This window comes from Dendropsophus ebraccatus, chromosome 5 (genome assembly GCF_027789765.1).
Source record: "Dendropsophus ebraccatus isolate aDenEbr1 chromosome 5, aDenEbr1.pat, whole genome shotgun sequence".
In the NCBI taxonomy this organism is placed as follows: Eukaryota; Metazoa; Chordata; class Amphibia; order Anura; family Hylidae; genus Dendropsophus; species Dendropsophus ebraccatus.
In genome coordinates this window covers 100,695,369-100,719,351 of record NC_091458.1, presented here as the reverse complement: position 1 = coordinate 100,719,351, position 23,983 = coordinate 100,695,369, and the positions used below count along the sequence as shown (strand labels likewise).

General features: G+C 41.9%; 1 long non-coding RNA gene across 2 annotated transcripts in view; it reads left to right on the top strand.

Moving 5' to 3' along the window:
- Positions 1 to 1,290: 1,290 nt before the first annotated feature.
- Positions 1,291 to 23,983, top strand: part of LOC138793701 (uncharacterized) — a 56,612-nt gene continuing 33,919 nt past the window's right edge. For both annotated transcript variants that reach the window (XR_011363321.1, XR_011363322.1), the window contains exons 1-3: positions 1,291 to 1,445; positions 1,917 to 2,016; positions 16,265 to 16,349. This is a non-coding gene — a long non-coding RNA (uncharacterized lncRNA). The remainder of the gene's footprint in view (positions 1,446 to 1,916; positions 2,017 to 16,264; positions 16,350 to 23,983) is intronic.

Below are 23,983 nucleotides of genomic sequence, written 5' to 3'. Positions count from 1 at the left end.
GTGGGCTCCAATTTTATAACATCCCTCTCCCTGTCAACCAACATGGTGGCGGTGTTGGTCTGTTGCTATCACATAACTGCTCCGTTACCCCAACTCCACCTCTTTACCCTCACCTTCTTGAAACAGACTCAATACACATTTACTCCCTCTCTAGCCTCCAAGTGTCTGTCATCTACTGACCACCAGGCTCTGCAGCCACCTTTTTGACCAATTTACCACTTGGCTATTACACTTTCTTTCTACAGACAACAACTCAACATCATCATGGATGACTTTAACATTGATGCCTCCAAACTCTTACACTGATGTCCTCCTTCAGCCTCATCCAGTCGTCCTCTATGACCACTCACAAAAAGGGTCCCACACTAGACCTTATTTCTACTCATCTCTGTCCTATATCTGACTTTGTTAGCACAACTTATCACACCTCTGACCACAACCTCCTAACATTCTCTTCTCTATTTTCCAGAACAATGCCCACTCTTGTAGCAACCTTAAACACCTTAACATTCAAACACACTCAGACTTCCTCCTGCCACTCTCCACTATATCTTTTTTTTCAATGACACACATGACACTACCTTTTAGCTCTGTGACACCCCTCTCACACACAACAAAACTGAACACATTAACAGACAGCCCTGGCACACCAACCTAATCAAACAACTAAGGTGGGTTTCCAAGGCTTCTGAATGGCACTGGGAAAAAAGCCACTCCAATGAAGACTTCCAGAAATACAAGCAAGCACTCCTTAATTCCAAGTCCGCCCTTACCAATGCTTAACAGGATTACTTTTCTTCCCTCTGTCTCACATCCATAGGCAACTATTTAACACCATCAAACCTCTTCACATACTTGAGATAAAAGATTGACAATATCAATTAAGGTTTCATCATACAGTCCACCCTCATGCCTGTTCAGTACTTTTCTCCACTAACTCACCTCTCCACCATCTCTGAAGAACAGCTTTTTAAACTACTTTCCACATCATACCTACCACCTGCACACTTGACCCAATCCCATCCCACCTTATCCCCAACCTTGCCTCAGCGTTTGTCCCAGCACTAACTCATCTCTTCAATCTATCACTAACTACAGGCATCTTTCCCTCTCTATATAAACATGCATCATGCCGAGTATAGGATCATTTTAGAGGATTGTCCAATGTTTTCTAATAATGTTCTCCATTGTTTTTCAATTTGGATTATAGATGGTGATAAAAGCCAGATTGTGTTTCTCAGATGTTATCTGTTCTCCTGTTGGGGTTTCTTCTTTTTGTTTTAGGCGCCCCTTTTGGGTTAAAGCACTTGTGCTCTAAAATGCTGCATTGACGATTCTCCTTAAGTATCCTTTGGCCTGAAATCTCTTGCTTGAGATGATGCACTGAGAGTTAAAATCAAATTTTTTGGAGCATTTTTGGAGTATCATCTTAAACTGGTTAAAAGGTATGTTGTCTTTCCACTTTTTAGCATGCACGCTTTTATAGTTTAGATAGCTGTTGCTCTGCACTTTCTTAAAGTGTGTGTTGGTGTTAATAGCAAGGTCTATGGAGCTCAGTTCTAGGTATAGATATTTGATTCACAAAGGTTAGAATGTAGCGATGAAGTTGACACCCATTCTCATTAAGATAGGACACAAAATTATTGGCCTCTTTGATAGATGATTCACATATAAAGATAAGGTCATCAACACAGGTTTATATGAACAGATTTTGGAGGACCAGGTGGTTTTGGCATGAAATTGTTGAAATTTGGCAATTGTTTTTTGAAGCAACCCATATAAAGGTTTGCGAAACTTGGTGCAAAGCGTATTCCCATTGAGGTTCCATTGGTTTGCCTATAAATTAATCCTTCAATATCAAAGATATTATGGGTTAAAATAAACTGGATACTAAGACAATTTTTTAAATTTTTTAGGGATAGCCGTATATTCGTCCAGGGTAGCAGCAATGCACTCCAAACCTCTGGCAAGTGGGATATTGGAGTACAAAAATGACACATATACGGTGACCCACAGGTATGTGGGGGGACCAGAGGATATCTTGAAGTTGTTACCTATCATTGCCTACTCTGGAATCTTTTCAAAATCACAGCCGTTCAAGAGCCTGATCTATAATTTTGCCTACATCCTCTGCTTAAACTCGGGAATCTGACATCTACCTGCTCGCTGTCTATCTGTCTTATGTTTGTCTCCCCCCTTCCCCCTTGTTTGTTCCTCACACAACTGCCTTCAAGATTTTGCTCAAGCTTCTGCCGTACTCTGGAACTCACTACCTCAACATATCCCCAGGGGGCTTCTAATTAATGTATGTGGAAAGTGTTTTTATTAATAAAAAATCCCATCCCTTAATAAAAGTCTGAATCACCTACATTTTCCCATTTTATAAATAAAAATAAATAAATAAACATATTGGATATCGCCGCGTGCTTAACCCCTTTGGGACCAGGGTAATTTTTGTTTTTGCGTTTTAGTTTTTTCCTCCTTGTGCTTAAAAGGCCATAGCACTTGCATTTTTCCACCTACAGACCCACATGAGCCCTTATTTTTTGCGTCACTAATTGTACTTTGCAATAACAGGCTGAATTTTTGCATAAAGTACACTGCGAAACCAGAAAAAAATTCAAAGTGTGGTGAAATTGAAAAAAAAAACAAAAAACGCATTTCTTTTATTTGGGGGGAATGTGTTTTTACGCCATTCGCCCTGGGGTAAAACTGACGTGTTATATATGTTCCTCAAGTCGTTATGATTAAAACAATATATAACATGTATAACTTATATTGTATCTGATGGCCGGTAAAAAATTCAAACCATTGTTAACAAATATACGTTCCTTAAAACCGCTCCATTCCCAGGCTTATAACGCTTTTATCCTTTGGTCTATGGGGCTGTGTGAGGTGTAATTTTTTGCGCCATGATGTTTTCTTTCTATCGATACCTTTATTGCGCATATGCGACCAAAAATGCACAATTTTGCACTTTGCACTTTTATTAGGGGAGGGGGATTTTTACTTATAACAATACTTTTTTTTTTTTTTTACACATATACTAGAAGCACCCTTAGGGGACTTCTAGTATATATACTTTGATCTCTCATTGAGATCCTTGCTGTATAGATATACAGCAAAGATCAATGAGATCAGCACTCGTTTGCTTTCGGCTGCTGCAGCTGAATACAAACGAGTGTTGAGCCGGGGACGGCGCCATCTTGGACGAGTCCCCGGCCGGCATCAGACAGGGAGATCTCCACTACTAGACACCAGGGATAAGCTGCGTCCGGTAATCGGATGCAGCTGTCATGTTTGGGGCGTGCTGCCCCGCAGCAGCGCACTGATTGGCTGAGTGGGACTTGAAGACACCGGAAGCCCTGAAGCAAGCCGGAGCGGAGAGCAGGTAAAGTGTAGGCTCCGGTGGCCGGGGGGTTAACAGGGTGGGCTGCAGACAAACTCGCAGCAGGATGTGCATCCTGCTGTGTATCTGTCCATAGAGTTTACTGGGCAGGGATTTGCAGTGGATCTTGCTGCAATTACACAGCGTGAAATCCGCTGGAGATCCGGTACGTGTGAACGTACCCTTATAGTTGCAGTGCTCACATTGTGCTGTAAGGATGGAGTCAAAGTATTCACTAAATGTAGGGTCACCATTGATTGCTTTTTTCCCATTACTATAAATAGGGACCGTATGAAGGGTGGGGGAACCCATAACTCTTGAATACTAGAGACTCTTGAATACTAGGGAGCTTATGCATGTCATGGAGAGGACTTTATTGGTGATGACAGCTTCAAGACGCCTCCTTTATTCAGAAACTGGTGGTATGCAATACCCAGGTAGCATTTTGGCCAATTTTTCCACACAAACACTCTTTAAATCCTGAAGGTTCTGTGTGCTCCTTCTATAAATGCTGAGCTTCAGTTCCTTCCATAGATTTTTTTATTTTATTTTTTAGTGGTATGATGCTTTTCGGCCAATATGCATTGCATTTTGGCCTCCAAGTACGGTGTGTATTATGGCCTCCAAAGAGTTCAATTTTGGTCTCATCTCAGCAGACTATATTCTCATTGCATTTAACAGCATGCCTAAATATTGTTTTGCATGCTTAAACCTGCTTGAACATGCTTTTTGTAGTGCAATGGCCTATTGAATGGTGAGTGTGCATACATGTTATTGAGATTGAGTGCATTACTTATCTTCTTTGAAACAATTGTACCTAATTACACCAACAGATTATCTGACAGATATTACACCAACAGATTATCTGACAGATTTTTTTAAGCCAAAGCCAGGAATGGATTTGAAAAGAGGGGGAATCTCAGTCTTTCCTTTATGACCTGTTCTCTGTTTATAGTCTGTTCCTGGCTTTGGCTCAAATAAATCTGTCAGATAAATCTGTTGGTGTAATAGGGCTCTAATCATTCCCGGTCTTCTGTAGCTCTCCACAGGTGTTTCTCAGTTCTTTGACAACTAATTCTTTTCACTTCGTTGTCTTGCAAATCTTGAAATCTTGCAGGGAGCATCTGGTCTTGGCCGGTTTATGGTAAAATGATGTTCTTTCCACTTCTGGATTATGACCCCCAACAATACTCACTGGAACCTCACTGGAACCATAGTTTAGTAATTCTTCTGTAACTAATTCCATCAATGTTTTGCAACAATACGGTTGAGTAGGTCTAGAGACAGCTCACTGGTTTTACCTATCATGATGTTTTTTATCTGGCACCTTAGTAATAAGACACCTTTTTATAGGCAATCAGTTGAATAAGTTGATATTATTTTTTACTAAGTGCATTTAAATTACTCAAAGATTTCAGTTGGTGTCATGCCTTTCCATGGCTTTTTGCGTCTCTCTTTCTTTGTGTTCAAAACTCTTCCCCTGTCTCATTTCTCATTATTACAACTTAATTTTTGGACACTCCTTTTAGTGATCAGTGGGGGTACTGAGGTACCTAGATCTCAACAAATCAAAACTTTAGACATGTCCATGTTATGTAAAAAGTTTTAAAAATTATAGAATCACTTTAAGCTTTTTAACCCCTTAACGACCGCGGGCGTATATTTACGCCCTGCGGTCGGTAAGGACGTTCAGAGCGGTGCCGCGCGGCGGCCGCGCTCTGAACCGCGGCGGTCCTGGGTGCCGCTTGTAGCCCGGGACTGCAGGTATTAGCAGCCGGAAGTAAACGAGTGCCTATCTCATGGATCTCTGCAGCATATCTATGCTGCAGAGATCTCTATGAGAGATCAAAGCACTTATACTAGAAGTCCCCTAGGGAGGCTTCTAGTATAAGTGTAAAAGTAAAAAAAAAAGTGTCATTATTAATAAAAAGCCCCCTCCCCTAATAAAAGTCTGAATCACCCCCCTTTTCCCAGGTTATTAATAAAAGTAAATAAATAAATAAACAAACATGTTTGGTATCGCCGCGTGCGTAATCGCCCGAACTATTAATTAATCACATTCCTGATCTCCTACAGTAAACTGCGTATGCGCAAAAAAATCCCAAAGTGCAAAATTGCGCACTGGTTTTAATTTTTTACAGGCCATCAGATGCAAGAAAAGTTATACATGTTACATATCGTTTTAATCGTAACGACTTGTGGAACATATATAACAAGTCAGTTTTACCCCAGGGCGAACGGTGTAAAAACACATAGCCACTAAAAACACAAAATGTGGGTTTTTTTCAATTTCACCACACATTGAATTTTTTCCTGCTTTTGCAGTGTACTTTATGCAAAAATTCAGCCTGTTATTGCAAAGTACAATTAGTGGCGCAAAAAATAAGGGCTTATGTGGGTTTCTAGGTGAAAAAATGCAACTGCTATGGCCTTTTATGCACAAGGAGGAAGAAACAAAATCGCAAAAATCTAAATTGCCCCGGTCCTTAAAGGGTTAAACATTAAATTAAATTAATTAGCATGTTCTTTCTTTCTTTCTTTCTTTTTTTTTAAGAAGAAGTCTGGCAAAAAAGAATCCTGTAGGCATGGAGGAACATGGAGGAACATAATAAAGAAAGTATACTTACCTATCCCCATGCCCCCGCATCATCAGCTCTCTGACACCCGCCAGAACTCATTTTCCATCACAACCCGGATGATGGATTGCCCGCTTAGCCAGTCAGCGACTGCAGCAGTGTCATCACCCTAGTGACTGACTGGCTGAGCAGGCAATCCATCAGCCAGGTCGGGATGTTGCAGAAGGGAGATCTAGAAGAGGCCAGCGATGGTCTGGGAGCAGTAATACAATGATGCGGGGACATAGGGACAGGTACGTATACTTTCTTTATTATGTTCCCTGCTTGCATCTATTTTTTATTTGTGCTGGACTTCTTAACGTAAATATGGATGAAAAAATTGTCTGGAAAATGACAATACAAATACAACAATATAGTTTGGTCTATAACCCATTCCCGAATTTGGGCATAACTCAGCTATGCCTAAGACAGGCATAATACACAGCAGTGTATATCAGCACTGCTGTGTATTATTCTATGTCATCAGACAGATAGAGAAGTCCCCTAGTGGGACAGTCAAATCAAATGTAAAAGTTTAAAAAAAAAAGAAAGAAAGTGAAATAAACACATAATCCCCATATCCCATAATGCAAATAATAAAGGTAAAGAAAAATTAAGTACACATATTTGTAATTGACACAAATGTAACAATGCTGGCAATAAAAATATAACATGATTTAAATTCAAAGTTAAAAAAATGCTAATTTTGCTTTTTTTTTTTTTTTCATGAAATGGGGGTATTTGTCATGTATGGTTATTAACCATTTACCACTAACCTAAAGTACAATGTGTTAGCATAAATTTAAGCATTTTAGAGCTATAAACAGATAAAGTGAGACAGGACAGATTTGAAAAATGGGCTGTGCTGCTTAAGGTCATTTTAGGCTTGGCCCTGAAAGGGTTAAGCCCAAAACTGGTTTGACACATAAGGGGTTAAACGAAGACTTTCTTTGCCGTGCAGATACTAGTGGAGATAGAATAGCCTTACATTTCTAAAAAATGACAGGTGGATTAAATTCAGTTGTCATAGAAGGAAAGAATATCTAAGACAATGGTCAAGCTTTAATTGTACATCTCAAGCAAGGGCCTTTTAATTTTATATAATGAAAATAAAATGTGATAAAAATGCTACAAATTACTCCAATTCTACTTTCTGCCATCAGCCTTTCAATGCTTGAAAATTGCAGTTTCTCAATAACAGACTGTTTCTCTATAATCTATTTATTTTTGTGCAATTTCATTTCTAACTGTACATAACCTTCTTTGTCTCAGTTGCCAAAAGCATGCACTATAGAGTACTGGACTTGTAATTTAATAGGGGCATGCTAAATAAAAGCCTAAGACAGTAAATAGTGGTCTCATTTTTTAAATACATATTGAAAAATAAATAAATCTACTCAATTCAAAACTTGTATATGGGTCCTGCCAATAATGTAGACTCAGTCTCTTTTGTTCCTGCTTTTACTTTATTGCCATTTAGTCTCTGGAATTGGCATGAGGAAAATGTCTGTTCTCTGTACACAGCCTTAAAATGTCAACTTGAGTGGTGTGTTGAAACAATCCTTCTCATCTGCTAAGCTAAGCTAAAACTTTAATGAACATTAATTACAAGCACTATTGCAGGATTTGGCTCTAATTTAGCCTCCATTTAAATTAGCTAAAATCTATTGGCTTGATTTATTACATTTGCAGGAATCACACTATAAGATGGCAATTCCTTCTGAAAATGCCACATGCAGGCAGGAAAAGGAAACCAATTAAGAATCAGCAAATGATAAATGGGCATTTTCACCAGCAGTTTACTTAATATGCCCATTAAGTAAACCTCTTTGCATTTATCATTTCATTCTCAGCTCAGTCTACTAGCTCTTTTAATTTCTGCCTAAATAAGCTCTCTATTTTAACTTTAAACTTCAATGTAGGCCTCTCCATCTATTGCATTTGATACTCACCTTTCCAAGTTCTCAAAATATCAATGATCACATAACACGATTACAAAACATCTCCATCACACACATCACTTCTGCTCCAACATTTCCTTAGAGAGTGGAATTAGTTTCCTCTTTAAAAGTGCATTGAAACAGATTGATGTCATCACAGCTTCCTTTCATCTCAACTGTACCAGCGGTGAAAGCAGATGCAATACAGATCTGAGTGAGTGTTAAGGATTCTAAGCAGAAAAGTAGTTCAAGATTTCTTGTTGGGGTAGATAGATAACATGCACAGCAAATGTTGTTGATTACTGAGAAAATTAACAGTTACAAGACTGGTGATGCTTGATATCCAAATGTGCAGGAAATTAGATACTGCTTTTATTGTTCTTCCCATTACACGTTTTATTACTTAGAGGAAAAACGTGGTTCACTGGTGAGAAGCAGAATAACCAACAGTATTTTTATATTATACATCAGTGGTCTTCAACTCCTCTGGTTCCTCTGCTGTTACAAAACTGCAACTCCCAACCTCTGACATTGCACGTTTAAAAGCATTTTAGTTTTGTAAAAGATTGAGAGCAACAGGTTGGAAATCATTAATATACATGTTGCGTGTTGATAGCACGAAAACTGCTTAATATTACACACAAATATTTTGATCCTTTTTTCATTTTATATTTTTGAATTAAAACATTGGATAATGTCATGGAAGTGCCCTTCAACCACTGCAATGTCTGTGCAACTACATGGGGCGTCAATATTATCCCTGTTCTTCATACAAGCTTCATAATATGCAACATTAACAGTCAACACACCCAGGAAACTAATGCTGCTACCACTTCTCAAACATGGATGCTAACACCATAGCATACTCGCTGATATTAAAGTACACAGATAGAATGTCTTTCAATAAATCTGGTGTGGTACATGGGGGCAAGGGTTTACTTGAGACCAGCATGCAGATATGCTGAGAATCATATGATGTCATTGTTCACACAGTACATGGTGATGTTATAATACTGTTGTATTTTGACATTCTTAGGATTCTACATGGTGACATTATGTGTGTGTTTTTTTGTTTCTTTAAAAACTTATACTACTGTGTTAAAACTTTAAAACCAGCTTCCAGCTTCTGCCTGAAACAAAAACTGTATAATTTTCCTATAGCAACAAAGTATGGCTTAGCTCTCATATCTTTAAGCACTTTGGTAAAAAAGAAAGCTGAAGTGTGATTGGTTGTAATGGGCAACCAATCAGGCAAAAAATTCAGGCAGATTGATAAATTTACATATTCTACCTTTAGCTTCTTTCTTCAATGACTACGGACCTCAGCCTTTTGTCTGGACTTCTTTACAATGAAACATTTTGTTTTCAATAGCCCTTATTATTACATTGTAGAAGGGGGTTGAACATGCTCAAAGACAAAATAGCTTCGGAGCATCTTATGACTGCCACAATTTTCTTACACACAAAGTATGCTCTGCTTCTCTAGATCCTTAAAAGGGTTGGCCACTTTATAGTAAGATAGACAGCAGCCTCCTGTGTACATCATAAAGCTGATATCAGACTCCCCTTCTCCAGGCTGTACTGCCCAGCATCTATGGCAATTCAATCCGACATGGAGGAGCATGTGACCATTCCCCGCCCCCAGTGTCCACCACTGAGCCTGTATATGCCTATAGGTGGGGCGGGGCATGGTCCAATGCTCCTTATGTCAGACATCTTATGGACAAGATCACCACAGAGCAGGACAGAACAGCCTGGAGTAGGGGAGTCTGATTTTAGCTGTATGAGGTACACAGGGAGCTGCTGTTAGTAAGTGCATTAGGTTCACACTGCGTTTTTGCAATCCGTTTAACAGATCCGTTTTTTTTAACGGACAAAAAAAATAGTGTCAGCAATGTTTTTGTGTCCGTCAAAAAAAACGGATCAGTTTTGATCCGTTTTTTTTTATAATGGAAGTCAATGGAAAAACGGATCAAAACGGATGCACACAGCTGCATCCGTTTTTGCAATCCGTTTTTCATCCGTTTTTTTTCAAAAAACGGATGAAAAAAACGGATTGCAAAAACGCAGTGTGAACCCAGGCTTACTAATACTATACACTGAACGGTTTTTCTATATAGTTACCAACCCCTTTAAGCATGTCTGTCCTTTTAAATAAAAAGATACTTCCAGAGAAAGGGGTCATTCACACGTAGTAAAACTAGCGGAATTCCGTGGTGGAATTGTCCGCTGCGGAATGCAGTTAGCCTCCCTGTCATAATGGGAGTCAATGGGAGGCGTGCGCTGCTGCTTTCCGCTTGCTGAAGAATGAACATGTACATTCTTCAGCGCGGAGAGATGCTGTGAGAACAGCAGCGTGCACCTCCCATAGACTCCCATTATGACAGGGAGGCTAACGGCATTCCGCGGCGGCTAGTTTTGCTACGTGTAAACGACCCCAAATAGGACCATTTAATACAGAATGGCATATAATGTGGTCATATCTTGAGCCCTGAAAATCAAGTTTACACTTCAAATACATATTATTAAAATACCCAGTGTTCTATTTGTAAATTTATTCTAGCATCAGTGAAAGAAAAGCAAAGTAATAAAATTATATCCTGTTGCAGTATGACATTTAAAATACATCTCATTCTCTGTTTTCCCAAACCACCAAAATGTCAAGGTTCTTTTCAACTTATTGTCAACATCAGATTTGCCTTTTTGTTTGTCATCTTTAAATTAGATGTTTCAGCTTTTTAGGTATTGTGGTCATAAAGAAATCACATTGCTAATATTCAAATGTGAGATCTAGCCATAGTTTGGTACTATAAATAGCCAGAAGTATCAAACATTCAGTATTTTACGATATTGCTGTTGGGCTCATTGTTCCAAAAATACCAGTTTGATCATGTTATACATTTGAAGCAACAGCTACAATATTTACTCATGAGATTACACATTCAATTTATAATTCTTCTTCTGACAGCTTTGCCATTTATTCGGGGAAATGTCTTTTTTATTACTTTATCTGTATCTCAATTTAGTTTCTTCAGTTTGACTTATTGTTGCCATCATAACGGCAACTGTCACTTGTTTAAGCACTTTTATTTACTGCTTGCCTCTAGCCAATTGCTATTTAATATGTGTTGTGAATTAAATGACTTCCAGGTATGTGTCAGCGACTCCTGAGATGACCAGCCCTGGCTTTCATAGGATATACTCTCAGAATACAAAGTCTTAATATTACCTATAGGCTATATTGCCATGATGTCTTTTTAGGTAAAATAATGGCTGTTGTATTTAAAATTACGGCTGTTATTTTATAATGGCGACTGTAAATAATAATCATGATCAGTTGCTGTTTTTTTTGTGGGAACATAGCCATACAGTGCATTATTTTTATACTATGAAAAACTTCAATTAACATGCCTAATTATGTACTGTTACATATTATGAGCGTCAAGTACTGCACTTGTGGGTACTGTTTGATTTTTAGCTTTGTTACAATAAAGAAATTTGCTGAATTGCAACATAACACATACGCTCATACCCTATAAAGTATTCCCAGAGTATATTTTGAGTTATTTTCTTTTATTTCAGTTTCTAAAATTAAGAAAATTAGCATTTGCTTTTTTGGACTACAACTGCCTAGTTTACAGCCTTTATGACTTCTTTTTACTTTTTTTTTTCTTTTTAACCCCTTCAAGACCAAGCCTATTTGCACCTAAAAGACCAGGCTCATTTTTCAAAATCTTTATGCTTTAACGTAACGTATTTAAATTTAATGCTTTAACGTATGCTAGCGATTCTGAGATTGTTTTTTCGTCACATATGGCACTTTATATTAGTGGCAAAATTTGGTCACTACTTTGTGTGTTTTTTGTGAAAAACATCAAAATATCATGAAAAATTGAAAAAATTAGCATTTTATGAACTTTGAAATTCTCTGCTTCTAAAAAAGAAAGTCGTATCACATAAATTAGTTACTAAGTCACATTACCGATATGTCCTCTTTATTCTGGCTTCATTTCATAAACATATTTTACTTTTTTAGGGTGTTACGGGGCTTAGAAATTTATCAGCAAATTACCACATTTTCGTAAAAGTTTCCAAAACTGATTTTTTTAGGGACCAGTTCTTTTCTTAAGTTGATTTAGGAGGCTTGTATACTGGAAACCCCCATAAGTGACCCCATTTTGGAAACTAGACACCTTAAAGAATTAATCTAGGGGTATAATGAGCATTTTAACCCTACAGGGGCTGGAGGAAAGTATTCACCATTAGGCCGTAAAAAAACGAAAAATTAAAATTTTCCAATAATATATACGTTTAGATTAAAGTTTCTCATTTTCAAAAGGAACATGAGAGAAAACGCACCCCAAAATTTGTAACGCAGGTTCTCTTGAGTACTACGGTACCCCATATGTGGGCGTAAACCACTGTACGGGCACACAGCGGGGCTCAGAAGGAAGGAAGGGCCATCTAGCTTTTCCATTGCAGATTTTGCTGAAGAAGTTTCCGAGCGCCAGGTGCATTTGCAGTGCCCCTGTAGTGTCAGCAGAGAGAAAACCCCCCATAAGTCACCCCATTTTGGAAAGTACACCCCTCAAAGAATTCATCTTGCGGTAGGATGAGCATTTTGACCCCACAGGTGTTAGAGGAAAGTATTCAAAATTAGACAGTAAAAATGAAAAACTCGAATTTTTCCAATAATATGTTCCTTTAGTTTGAATTTTCTCCATTTCACGAGAAACAGGAGAGAAAATTCACCGCATAATCTGTAAAGCAGGTTCTCCTGAGTAAAAAGGTACCTCATATGTGGGCATAAACCACTGTATGGGCACACAGCAGGGCTCAGAACGGAAGGAGTGCCAATTAGCTTTTTCAATGCAGATTTTGCTGAAGAAGTTTCTGAGCGCCAGGTGCATTTGCAGTGCCCCTGTAGTGCCAGCGGAGTAAAATCTCGCCCATAGTCACCCCATTTTGGAAAGTACACCCCTCAAATAATTCATTTTGGGGTGTGGTGAGCATTTTGACCCCACAGGTATTAGAGGAAAGTATTCAAAAGTAGACAGTAAAAATGAAAAACTCGAATTTATCCAATAATATGTTCCTTTAGTTTAAAATTTCTCAATTTCACGAGGAACAAGAGAAAAAAAGTACCCCAAAATTTGTAACACAGGTTCTCCTGAGTAAAAAGGTACCTCATATGTCGGTATAAACCACTGTATGGGCACACAGCCGGGCTCAGAAGGGAAGGAGCGCCAATTAGCTTTTTCAATGCAGATTTTGCTGCAGAAGTTTCTGAGTGCCAGGTGCGTTTGCAGAGCCCCTGTAGTGCCAGCGGAGTAAAATCTCGCCATAAGTCACCCCATTTTGGAAAGTGCACCCCTCAAAGAATTCATTTTGGGGTGTGGTGAGCATTTTGACCCCACCGGTATAAGAGGAAAGTATTCAAAAGTAGACAGTAAAAATGAAAAACTCGAATTTTTCCAATAATTTGTTCCTTTAGTTTGAAATTTCTCAATTTCACAAGGAACAGGAGAGAAAATTCACCCCAAAATCTGTAACGCAGGTTCTCTTAAGTAGAACGGTACCGCATATGTGGGCATAAACCACTGTATGGGCACACAGCCGGGCTCAGAAGGGAAGGAGCGCCAATTAGCATTTTCCGTGCAAATTTTTCTGAAGAAGTTTCTGAGCGCCAGGTGCATTTGCAGCGCCCCTGTAATGTCTACAGAATAGACCCCCCCCAAAAGTCACCCCATTTTGGAAGGTACACCCCTCAAAGAATTCATCTTGGGGTAGGATGAGCATTTTGGCCCCACAGGTATTAGAGGAAAGTATTCAAAATTGGCCAGTAAAAATGAAAAACTTGAATTTTTCCAATAATATGTTGGTTTAGTTTGAAATTTCTAAATTTCACAAGGAACATGAGAGAAAACGTACCCCAAAATCTGTAACGCAGGTTCTCCCGAGTACAACGGTACCCCATATGTGGGCATAAACCACTGTATGGGCACACAGCAGGGCTCAGAAGGGAAGGAGTGCCAATTTGCTGGAGCAAAACAGTAGCTAGTAATAGTTATTAGAATAGCGCAGTTACTAAAATAAAATAAAAAAAATTAGATTACAGGTAATGTGGGGTGGTTCCGGGTAATTTGGAGGTGGGTACGGGCAGTCTGGGGTGGTTACGGGCAGTCTGAGGTGGTTACGGGTAATCTGGGGTGGTTACGGGTAATCTGGGGTGGTTACGGGTAATCTGGGGTGGATACCGTCAACATGGGGAGGTCACGGGCAACCTGCTGTGGTTACAGGCAACCTGGGGTGGTTACAGGCAACCTGGGGTGGTTACAGGCAACCTGGGGTGAATACGGACAACCTGCTGTGGTTACGGACAACCTGCTGTGGTTACAGACAATCTAGGGTGGTTACAGGCAACCTGCTGTGGTTACGGGCAACGTGGGGTGGTTACAGACAGTCTGGGGTGGTTACAGACAATCTGGGGTGGTTACAGACAATCTGGGGTGGTTACAGACAATCTGGGGTGGTTACAGGCAACCTGCTGTGGTTACGGATAAACTGAAGTGCTAATAGGTAATCTGAGGTGGGTACCTGTAATCTGGCGTAGTTGCGGGCAATCTGGAGGGGGTCACTGGCAATTTGGGGTGGTTAGAGGCAAGGTGCGGTGGTCAGAGGCAAGGTGCGGTGGTCAGAGGTGACGTGCGGTGGTCAGTGGCGACGTGCGGTGGTCAGTGGCGACGTGCGGTGGTCAGTGGCGACGTGCGGTGGTCAGAGGCGACGTGCGGTGGTCAGAGGCGACGTGCGGTGGTCAGAGGCAAGGTGCGGTGGTCAGATGCGACGTGCGGTGGTCAGACGCGACCTGCGGTGGTTGCGTGCAATCTGGGGGGTTACATGTAATTTGGCATGATTACGGGCAACCTGGGGTGGTTATGCGCAACCTGCGGTGGTTACGGGCAACCTGGAGGGGTTACAGACAATCTAGAATTGTTACGGATAGAGTGAAGTGCTTATAGGTAATCTGGGGTGGGTACATGTAATTTGGGGTGGTTACAGGCAATCTGGGGTGATTACGGACAATCTGGAGGGGGTCACTGGCAACGTGCGGTGGTTACGGGCAGTGTGCGGTGGTTACGGGCAACGTGCGGTGGTTACGGTCAATGTGCGGTGGTTACGGTCAACGTGCGGTGGTTGCGGTCAACGTGCGGTGGTTACGGGTAATCTGGGGGGTTACGTGCAATCTGACGTGATTACGGAAAACCTGGGGTGGTTACGGGCTAGCTGCGGTAGTTACGGGTAATCTGGGGGGGTTAGGGGTAATTTGGGAGTAAACTGCAATTATTACTATAATAGAAAGTGTGTGTTGTATTTTTTTGTATGTTTGTCACTTTTTGTACTTTTCACATTCTTTTTCACTGTATTACTATGATTACTGTGATATTTTCTATCACAGTAATCATAGTTTAGTGACAGAGACCAAATTGGTCTCTGTCACTTTAAATTTTCAGAGCTGGCTGGTTGTGGAGCGCATGCGCACTTCATAACTAGCCAGGACACCGAGGAGGAAGGAGCTCCAGGATCAGGTGAGTATATGGGGTAGGGGAGGGTGACTCGGGGACGGGGGTGACTGGGGGGGGTGGGGGGCGACTGGGGGGGTGGGGGGACATCACTTTTTATCCCCTGTCACCAATCATTCATGGTGACAGGGGATAAAATGTTCCGGCAGCACATGGCACAAGCGATCAGCGGTATATAGTATATACCACTGATCGCTTGTACCGGGACCCCACAGGGGGGGTCCCCGATGACTGCCCCATGCTCTCGGCTACCTCCGGTGGCGGAGAGCATGGGGTTTTCATTCATTTTTACAAAGAGATCACTGTGAACAGACATTAGTCTGTTCACAGTGATCGCGGCGGCCATCTTGGATCTGATGGCCACCGCGGGGAGGGAGGGTTAGATACCGGGGCACTAGGGGGGCTGGTCTGGGGTCTGATTTTAACTATTTCATCTCCCCCCATCGTGGATTCACGGTGGGGGGAGATGAAATATAGCGGCGGCACCGGCCCATTAGTGACCGCCGTTTCGGCGGTCACTAAGGGGTTAATGGGGGTCAACTGCGGGATCGCAGCTGATTCTCATTATCTCCGGTGCCTCACTCAGATGAGAGCGGGATCGCTGTCCCTGCAGCGATCCCGTTCTCATCACAAACCCCCGTCAAAGCAGGAACGTATATGTACATTCCTACTGCACGGGGCATGTGCAATAGGAACGTATATATACAGATGGCTGACGTGAAGGGGTTAATTTAATTTCAGTTTTCTAAGAACAGCGAAAAAAGGAACAACACTGATACAAAAACAAAGTGCTGTGGTATTTACAGGTTCCCCTTAAAGTCAACTGGTAAACTGAAATCTTTATTCACTACCATTCTAGAAAACTCTATTTAATTACCATGCTGGTAAATTAGGTACATAAGGATGGTAGGAACCTGGGTTGCAAGATGGGCCTAGATGAGGGGAAGGGGGAAGGAAGATGTCAGCTCTGGTTTGATTTTGAAAAAGAAATGCTCTGCCTTTCAATGTCTTTATAAAACCAATTAGACACTGTGACCAAGCTGCTGATTATCCTCTTGGTGCTTGTGTCCAATGGGCATATTATGTTAGTGTCCAAAGGTGCAGTCATTAAATGTTTGTCAGTCTAACAGTTGCCACTAGAGATGAGCCAAATTTAAAAAAATTAGGTTCACCAGGTTCGTGAATTTTTTACGTTAAATTAGCGGGCTTGCGAACAGACCTAAACGAACCGCACTAAAACCACTAAACAATTGTTTTGCTGTAGTTCAGCCATTCGCTTATTAATACTTACCTGTCCACGCTCCCCTTGGTGCTGCAGCCAGAGATCATTTACTGTGTTAAAAGCATACCAGTTTACTAGACAGTACAAAAACTTTTTCTGAATGCTGGATGCATCCTGGAATGGACTAATAATAGAAATGAGCGAATCTTAAAATAGAAATCTGTCAAATCTTGCTGTCAGTTCGCTTTGTTGTGCGAAATGAATTCCACACAATTTGTTACATAATTTGCTGCACATGGTGGCCGCGATGGTGGCCGCACATGATAGTTTAAAATACCGTCACTTGGCAGGAGCAAGGGATTATCCATAATCCCTTGCACCCCGTCAAATCACCTTCAAGATACCTTGTGGGTGGTTGTCTTTGGGAGCTGTGAAGCCAGTGTCCAGTTGGCCAAGTGAGTGGGTGCTGGTTGTGCTTTATACCAAGTCACTGGGTGCTAGGTGTGCATTATAGAAAGTGAGTGGGTTCTGGGTGTGCATTATACCAAGTGACTGTGTGCTATGTGTGCATTATACGAAGTCACTGGGTGTGCATTATACCAAGGGACTGGGTTCTGGGTGTATATTATACCAAGTGACTTGGTGCTGGGTGTGCATTATATGAAGTCACTGCATTCTGGGTGTCCATTACACCAAATGACTTGGTTCTGGGTGTGTATTATACCAAGTCACTGGGTGTTGTGATGCCAGTGTCCATTCCAATGCAAAAATTTCTTTGTTTCCCTGTAAAATTAATGAAAAAACCAAACACAACAATTTCCAAGTGTGCAAAAAAAAATCTGGCCCTTTTCAGGGTGTGGCGAGTGTCAGAGGCTCACAAGGTTGTTTTGACCTGTCCGCTGTCGTGTCTTAGACCCAGGCTCCTGGCGAGCCTAGCATTTTCTTTAGACTCTGAGGCGCTGGATTTGGAGCATCTTTTTGAGGAATCTTCTGAAAGGCAACAATTGCAAGGAAGCATTGAGATACCCAGAGTTGACAAGACCCAGAGCAGTCAGAAAAACCAGGCAGGAGCAGCTTATGGCAGCTGTACAGGATCGTATTTCATGCCTATGGAGGATGACATCTTGGGAGAAGACAAGTTTGTCCCGGACTACAATGATGATGATGTTGCAGACCCCATGTGGAATCTTGGTCCACAAAAGTCATCCTAAGTATAATCATCAGAGGATGAAGCTGTATTTCTGCAACCGACCCAGCGTCAGGTCCCATCTAAAAATCGTGGGTCAAAAAGAGAAAGGGGTAGGTGTACAGCACCACGCAGTAGACATCAGGAAGGCCCTGGCACTCAACAGTACGACAAGGCAGCAGCATTCCACAACAGGCTACCAGTGCTCCTGCTTGGAGGAACTGCCCACTGAGATCAGCGATCTTGCAGTTTTTTATTCCTGGGGGCGTAAAAAAACATTAAGTTATTTGCAACATCTGTGACCATAAAGTGGGTCGGGTTTGAATCCAAACCTAGGCACTTCTTCTATGAATCAGCATATGGAGTGCCACCACCCCACTGCCTGGAAGAACATGGGACCCCAGGGCACATGCCACTCTCCATCCAAGTAATCATTTCCAACATAGAATATATTATCCCCGCCAGCTTAATACCTTGCCAAAGTACAATGTGCAATCTATGCCCCAAGAACAGAACTATCCAGACACAAATACCCATGACTGTGTCTCACAAAGAGGACATTTCCCTTCTTGTTAACCATAGCCGTGGGGTTTCAACACTGGCACTTGTACCAAGGAGGCATGGTAACAAGACAGTAAGGGTCCTATTCCACGGGCCGAGCAGGGCCCGATCAACGATGTAAACGAACGCTGATCTGCTAGATCGGCGCTCGTTTACTGGGCCTATTCCACGGCCCCGATGATCGTGAAACAGGGGCTGCAGGGACATCGTTACCGATGTCCTTGCAGCCCTTGCTTCATACATTACCTGTCCGGGCGCAGGTCTTCTTCTCCCAGCCCCGCGAGCCGCAGCAGCTTCGGAGCGGGGCTGTTTGAACTGACAGACAGCTCAGCCAATTGGCTCCAAAGCCGATGCTGCCGCGCAGGACCGGGGGAAAAAGACCTGCGCCCGGACAGGTAATGTAAGGTTCTGCTGAAATCGTCGGTCACCGCTGCGCACCGCTATTCAACCGTAGCGATGCGCTGGTGGCGAACGATGATTTTATGTCTGAATCTAAATTAATGATCAGCCGATGACACGATCATCGGCTGATTGTTCTCTCTATTCCACAGAGCGAAAATTGTCCGAATCGGGCCGAATGGGTGTAGGATATCACAAGTGTACTTAGACCTTGCACAATGGTTACTGATAGGGTACATATTGGGTGATTTTTTAATAGCTCTTGTGCTTTCTTAAGTGGTTTAAAGCTATAGGAAGGGTTCTTGATGGGGTATATATCACACAGAAACAAAAGATTGTTAGCACAAAAAGACCACTTGATCCATCTAAATTTGACGATGATGTCTTAAATTTAATATAAGAAACTTCTAAAGCTACAAGCAGCAGCTATCTTTTGCTGAAAGGCAGGTTACCCTGTTTTTCATCCACCTTTCAGTACTATGGGGCAGGGGGATAATACAAAGTTCAATGTTGAACTACCTAGTTGAATACAAACTGCGTATTTCTCAAAGTCTACATAGTACTGACTGGCATAAAGATCCGTAGATAATTTTAAGCAACATGTGAATGTGAATTTTAAGCGACATGTGAATGCACCATTAGGTGGAGGTTTTTTGGGAGTGACCAAAGAGAGGGTGGGAGGGTCACTCCTCATAACCCAGAGGCATGCCCCTTCCCTGTTCATTTAAGCTGGAGACAGCTTAAGCACCCCAAAAGATGCATGTATGGGTTGCATCTTGCACATTGTTGAATCAATAACCCAGTGATTATATGTATGCATGCATTGGAAAAAGCCAGAGGCCCAGATTCAGCAAGGTTTTTGAACACTTTAATATATATATATATATATATATATATATATATATATATTTATTATTTTTTTTTTAGAAAATACAGTACAGTGGGAAAATCTTTTCCAACGTGAAGCTACTCTTTTCGGATAGCTGCTTTAGATCCAAGATTTGTCCCGGGGTCCGTTCGGCAGGTGATGCAGTTATTGTGCTAAAAAACAACTTTTAAACTTTCAGCCCGGTGCCCTATGGGAGTATCTGTGCCCTAACTGTGCACTACGCCTCCGTCCCTCCTCCCCACCCTCTCCATCATTAGGAATGCCACTGAAACATTTTCTCCTGTGTGAACATTGCACAGGTGCCTTAACTTTAGGACCCCTAAATAATGGTGACGGGGAATTAATAACTGGGGATCAGGAGAAAGCTGAGTTACTTAATGGGTTCTTCAGTTCTGTATATACAAAAGAGGATGGAGCTGTGGTGGGTGGGGCCAGTACTGAGGTGGGTGGGGCCAGTGCAGCTAACACATGTAATGTACTGAACTGGTTTACTATAGATATGGTCCAAGATAAATTAAACAAACTCAATGTAACCAAAGCTCCAGGGCCTGATGGATTGCACCCCAGAGTTCTTAGGGAACTCAGTTCTGTAATTTTTCTACCCTTGTATGAAATATTCCGTGATTCTTTGCTTACTGGTATTGTGCCGAGGGACTGGCGTAAGGCAAATGTAATACCGATCTTCAAAAAGGGCTCTCGAACTTCCCCAGGTAACTATAGACCCGTAAGCTTAACGTCCATTGTGGGGAAACTATTTGAGGGGCTTATAAGGGACTACATCCAGGAATATGTAGTGGCTAATAGTATTATAAGTGATAACCAGCATGGTTTTACTAAGGACAGAAGCTGTCAAACCAACCTAATATGTTTCTATGAAGAGGTAAGTAGAAGCCTGGATGGCGGCACGGCTATGGATATATTGTACCTGGATTTTGCAAAAGCGTTTGACACAGTTCCTTATGGACGTCTGATGGGTAAGTTAAAGTCTATCGGTTTGGAAAATTTAATGTGTAACTGGATTGAAAACTGGCTTAATAATCGTACCCAGAGAGTGGTGGTCAATGATTCCTACTCCGAATGGTCCCCGGTAATAAGTGGTGTACCCCAAGGGTCAGTACTGGGCCCTCTTCTGTTTAACTTCTGTTTATTAATGATATTGAGAATGGAATTAACAGCAATGTTTCTATCTTTGCAGATGACACCAAGCTTTGTAGTACAGTACAGTCTATGGAGGATGTGCAGATGTTACAGGATGACTTAGACACACTGAGTGTTTGGGCGTCCACTTGGCAAATGAGGTTCAATGTGGATAAATGTAAAGTTATGCACCTGGGTACTAATAACCCGCATGCATCATATGTCCTGGGGGGAGTTACTCTGGGAGAGTCGCTGATGGAGAAGGATCTGGGTGTACTTGTAGATAATAGACTACAGAACAGTACACAATGTCAGTCAGCTGCTTCTAAGGCCAGCAGGATATTGTCATGCATTAAAACAGGCATGGACTCTCGGGACAGGGATATAATATTACCGCTTTATAAAGCTTTGGTGCGGCCCCATCTGGAGTATGCCGTCCAGTTTTGGAACCCGATTCATAAAAAGGATGTTCTAGAGCTGGAGAGGGTACAAAGACGGGCAACTAAACTAATAAGGGGAATGGAGCATCTTAGTTATGAGGAGAGATTAAAAGAATTACATTTGTTTAGTCTGGAGAAGAGACGTTTAAGGGGAGATATGATTAACTTATTTAAATATATAAATGGCCCCTACAAGAGATATGGGGAAAAGATGTTCCAGGTAAAACCCCCTCAAAGGACAAGAGGGCACTGCCTCCGCCTGGAGAAAAAAAGGTTCAATCTCCGGAGGCGACAAGTCTTCTTTACCATGAGAACTGTGAATCTGTGGAACAGTCTACCACAGGATCTGGTCACAGCAAAAACAGTAGAGGGCTTCAAAACCTAGACAAGTTCTTAGAGCAAAATAATATAAATGCATATGTATAGAACCTATCGCACCTCCCCCTTCCCTGTATCCATCCCCTCCTTGGTTGAACTTGATGGACATGTGTCTTTTTTCAACCGTATTAACTATGTAACTATGTAACTATCCAGCCCATGTGCCGGGCTGAGACAGGTGGGGAATAGGAGACAATCTGCCTGGAGCATTCCTAATAATGAGGAGGGCAGGGAGGAGGGACAGAGAGGTTGTGCCGGCCTAATGTATACACAATGTAGGCCATGCCCATTGGGCACGGGGCTGCAAGTTTAAAAGTGTTTTTTTTTAGGACAATAACTGCATCACCTGCCAAATGGACCCCAGGACATATCTTGGATTAAAAGTAGCTATCCAAATGTACAAGTGGTTTTGGGGGTTCAGATTGTGGGTACAGAGTCACTTTAAAGTGACACTGTCACCCCCTATTTGCATTTTGACTGCTCTTCACAGGTGTAAAGGGTAAATGTTACTGCTTTCATTACTTATTTTATATCACACCTCATGGTGCACCACTTAGCCCCGCCCCCATCAGTGAAGTCATCTCCACATAGGCCCCGCCCCTCAGCAGCCATTGTTAGTGCCAGCCTAAAGCTCTAGGCCCCACCCCCTAGATTGTCCCACACCAATGGGCGCTGAAGGGGCGCCCACATATGCCAATCTACAGGTGATAAAAATGACTTTTTACCAAAACAAGCACCATGAGGTGTGATATAAAATAAGTAATGAAAGCTGTAACATTTACCCTTTACACCTGTGGAGAGCAGTCAAAATGGAAATAGGGGGTGACAGTGTCACTTTAAGGTTGTTGGAACATTTGCCACTCTTTTATTTAATACAATCAGTGTAAAACCTTCTTAAATCTGGGCTTTTCTCTATTTCATTCTCTATATGGTACATGTTTTTCTGGGTGGGTTTTCCGGTCTATTTAAGTGTATCCCAATTGACTAGGTGTTCATTTCCATTTTTTTGGCAGTTGAATGGCTCATTCATCTCAACTACCGAATTACAGTAATTTTACTTGACATTTAAAGGAAACCAATCATGCTAAAATTGACCATAAAGCTAAGGAAACGTGCTGGTACATCACCCAGCACACTTCCCAAACATATCCCTGTAGCCTGCTTCCCCTGTACATATAGACGGCAAAGTTAGTTTAACAATCTCCCGCGCTGTATGTAAATTACCAGCTAAGTAGTCACGGTGGGCGTGTGGCTGGTGTTCCAGTCACGGTCCTTGCCGTTTTCCGGCGCTGTAATCACACCCCTCTGGGCGTGTTGAAAAGCGCCACATGCTGACACCACCCGGGGGGGCGGCATTGCACGTCTGCGACCCCGATGTCTTTACTATGCTGCGCAGGCGCAGTACAGCAGCGTCTTCTCTGGCTGCACTGCGCATGCGCAGCATAGTAAAGACGTCGGCGTCGAAGACGTGCAATGCCGGGTCCCCGGGTGACGTCAGCATGCGGCACTTTCCAACACGCCCAGAGGGGCGTGATTACAGCGCCTTGACTTGCCCAGGACTGTGACTAATAGACCAGCCACACGCCCACCGTGACTACTTAGCTGGTAATTTACATACAGCGCGGGAGATTGTTAAACTAACTTTGCGGTCTGTATGTACAGGGGACGCAGGCTACAGGTGTACTACAGTTTGGGAAGCGTACTGGGTGATGTACCAGCACGTTTCCTTAGCTTTATGGCCAATTTTAGCGTGATTGGTTCCCTTTAAAAAATAAAAATAAAAATAGGTTCAGTGTGTGTTTATTTTTTGGGGGCTTGCTTTCTCTTTTAATATATTTTAAAGAAAAAAGGAAAGAACTGCTGTTCTGATAGAAAGTCTCATTTGATGCCGCTAATCCACCGACATCCAATTATGTCTATGAAGAAAAAGTAAGTATACATTGCGGATCCACCAACGTTAATTTTTGTCCTAGGAAAAAATTATTGATTTAACGCCGCTGGTCAACCAATGTCCACCAATGTCCACAGCTGTCCTGGGAGAAAGTGTCATTTTATGCTGCCCATTTACCAATATCTGTTGTTGTCCAGGGAGATAATTGATTTTACGCCATTGATCCACCACTGCTGTCCATGGTGGAAATTGAATGATTGACTGACTGATTGACTTTTTTTAAACAGTTTTTTTGACATTTACAACATCTCTTGGAGAAAAAACCCCAAAAACATTACTCTGTAATAGTCCCACTAT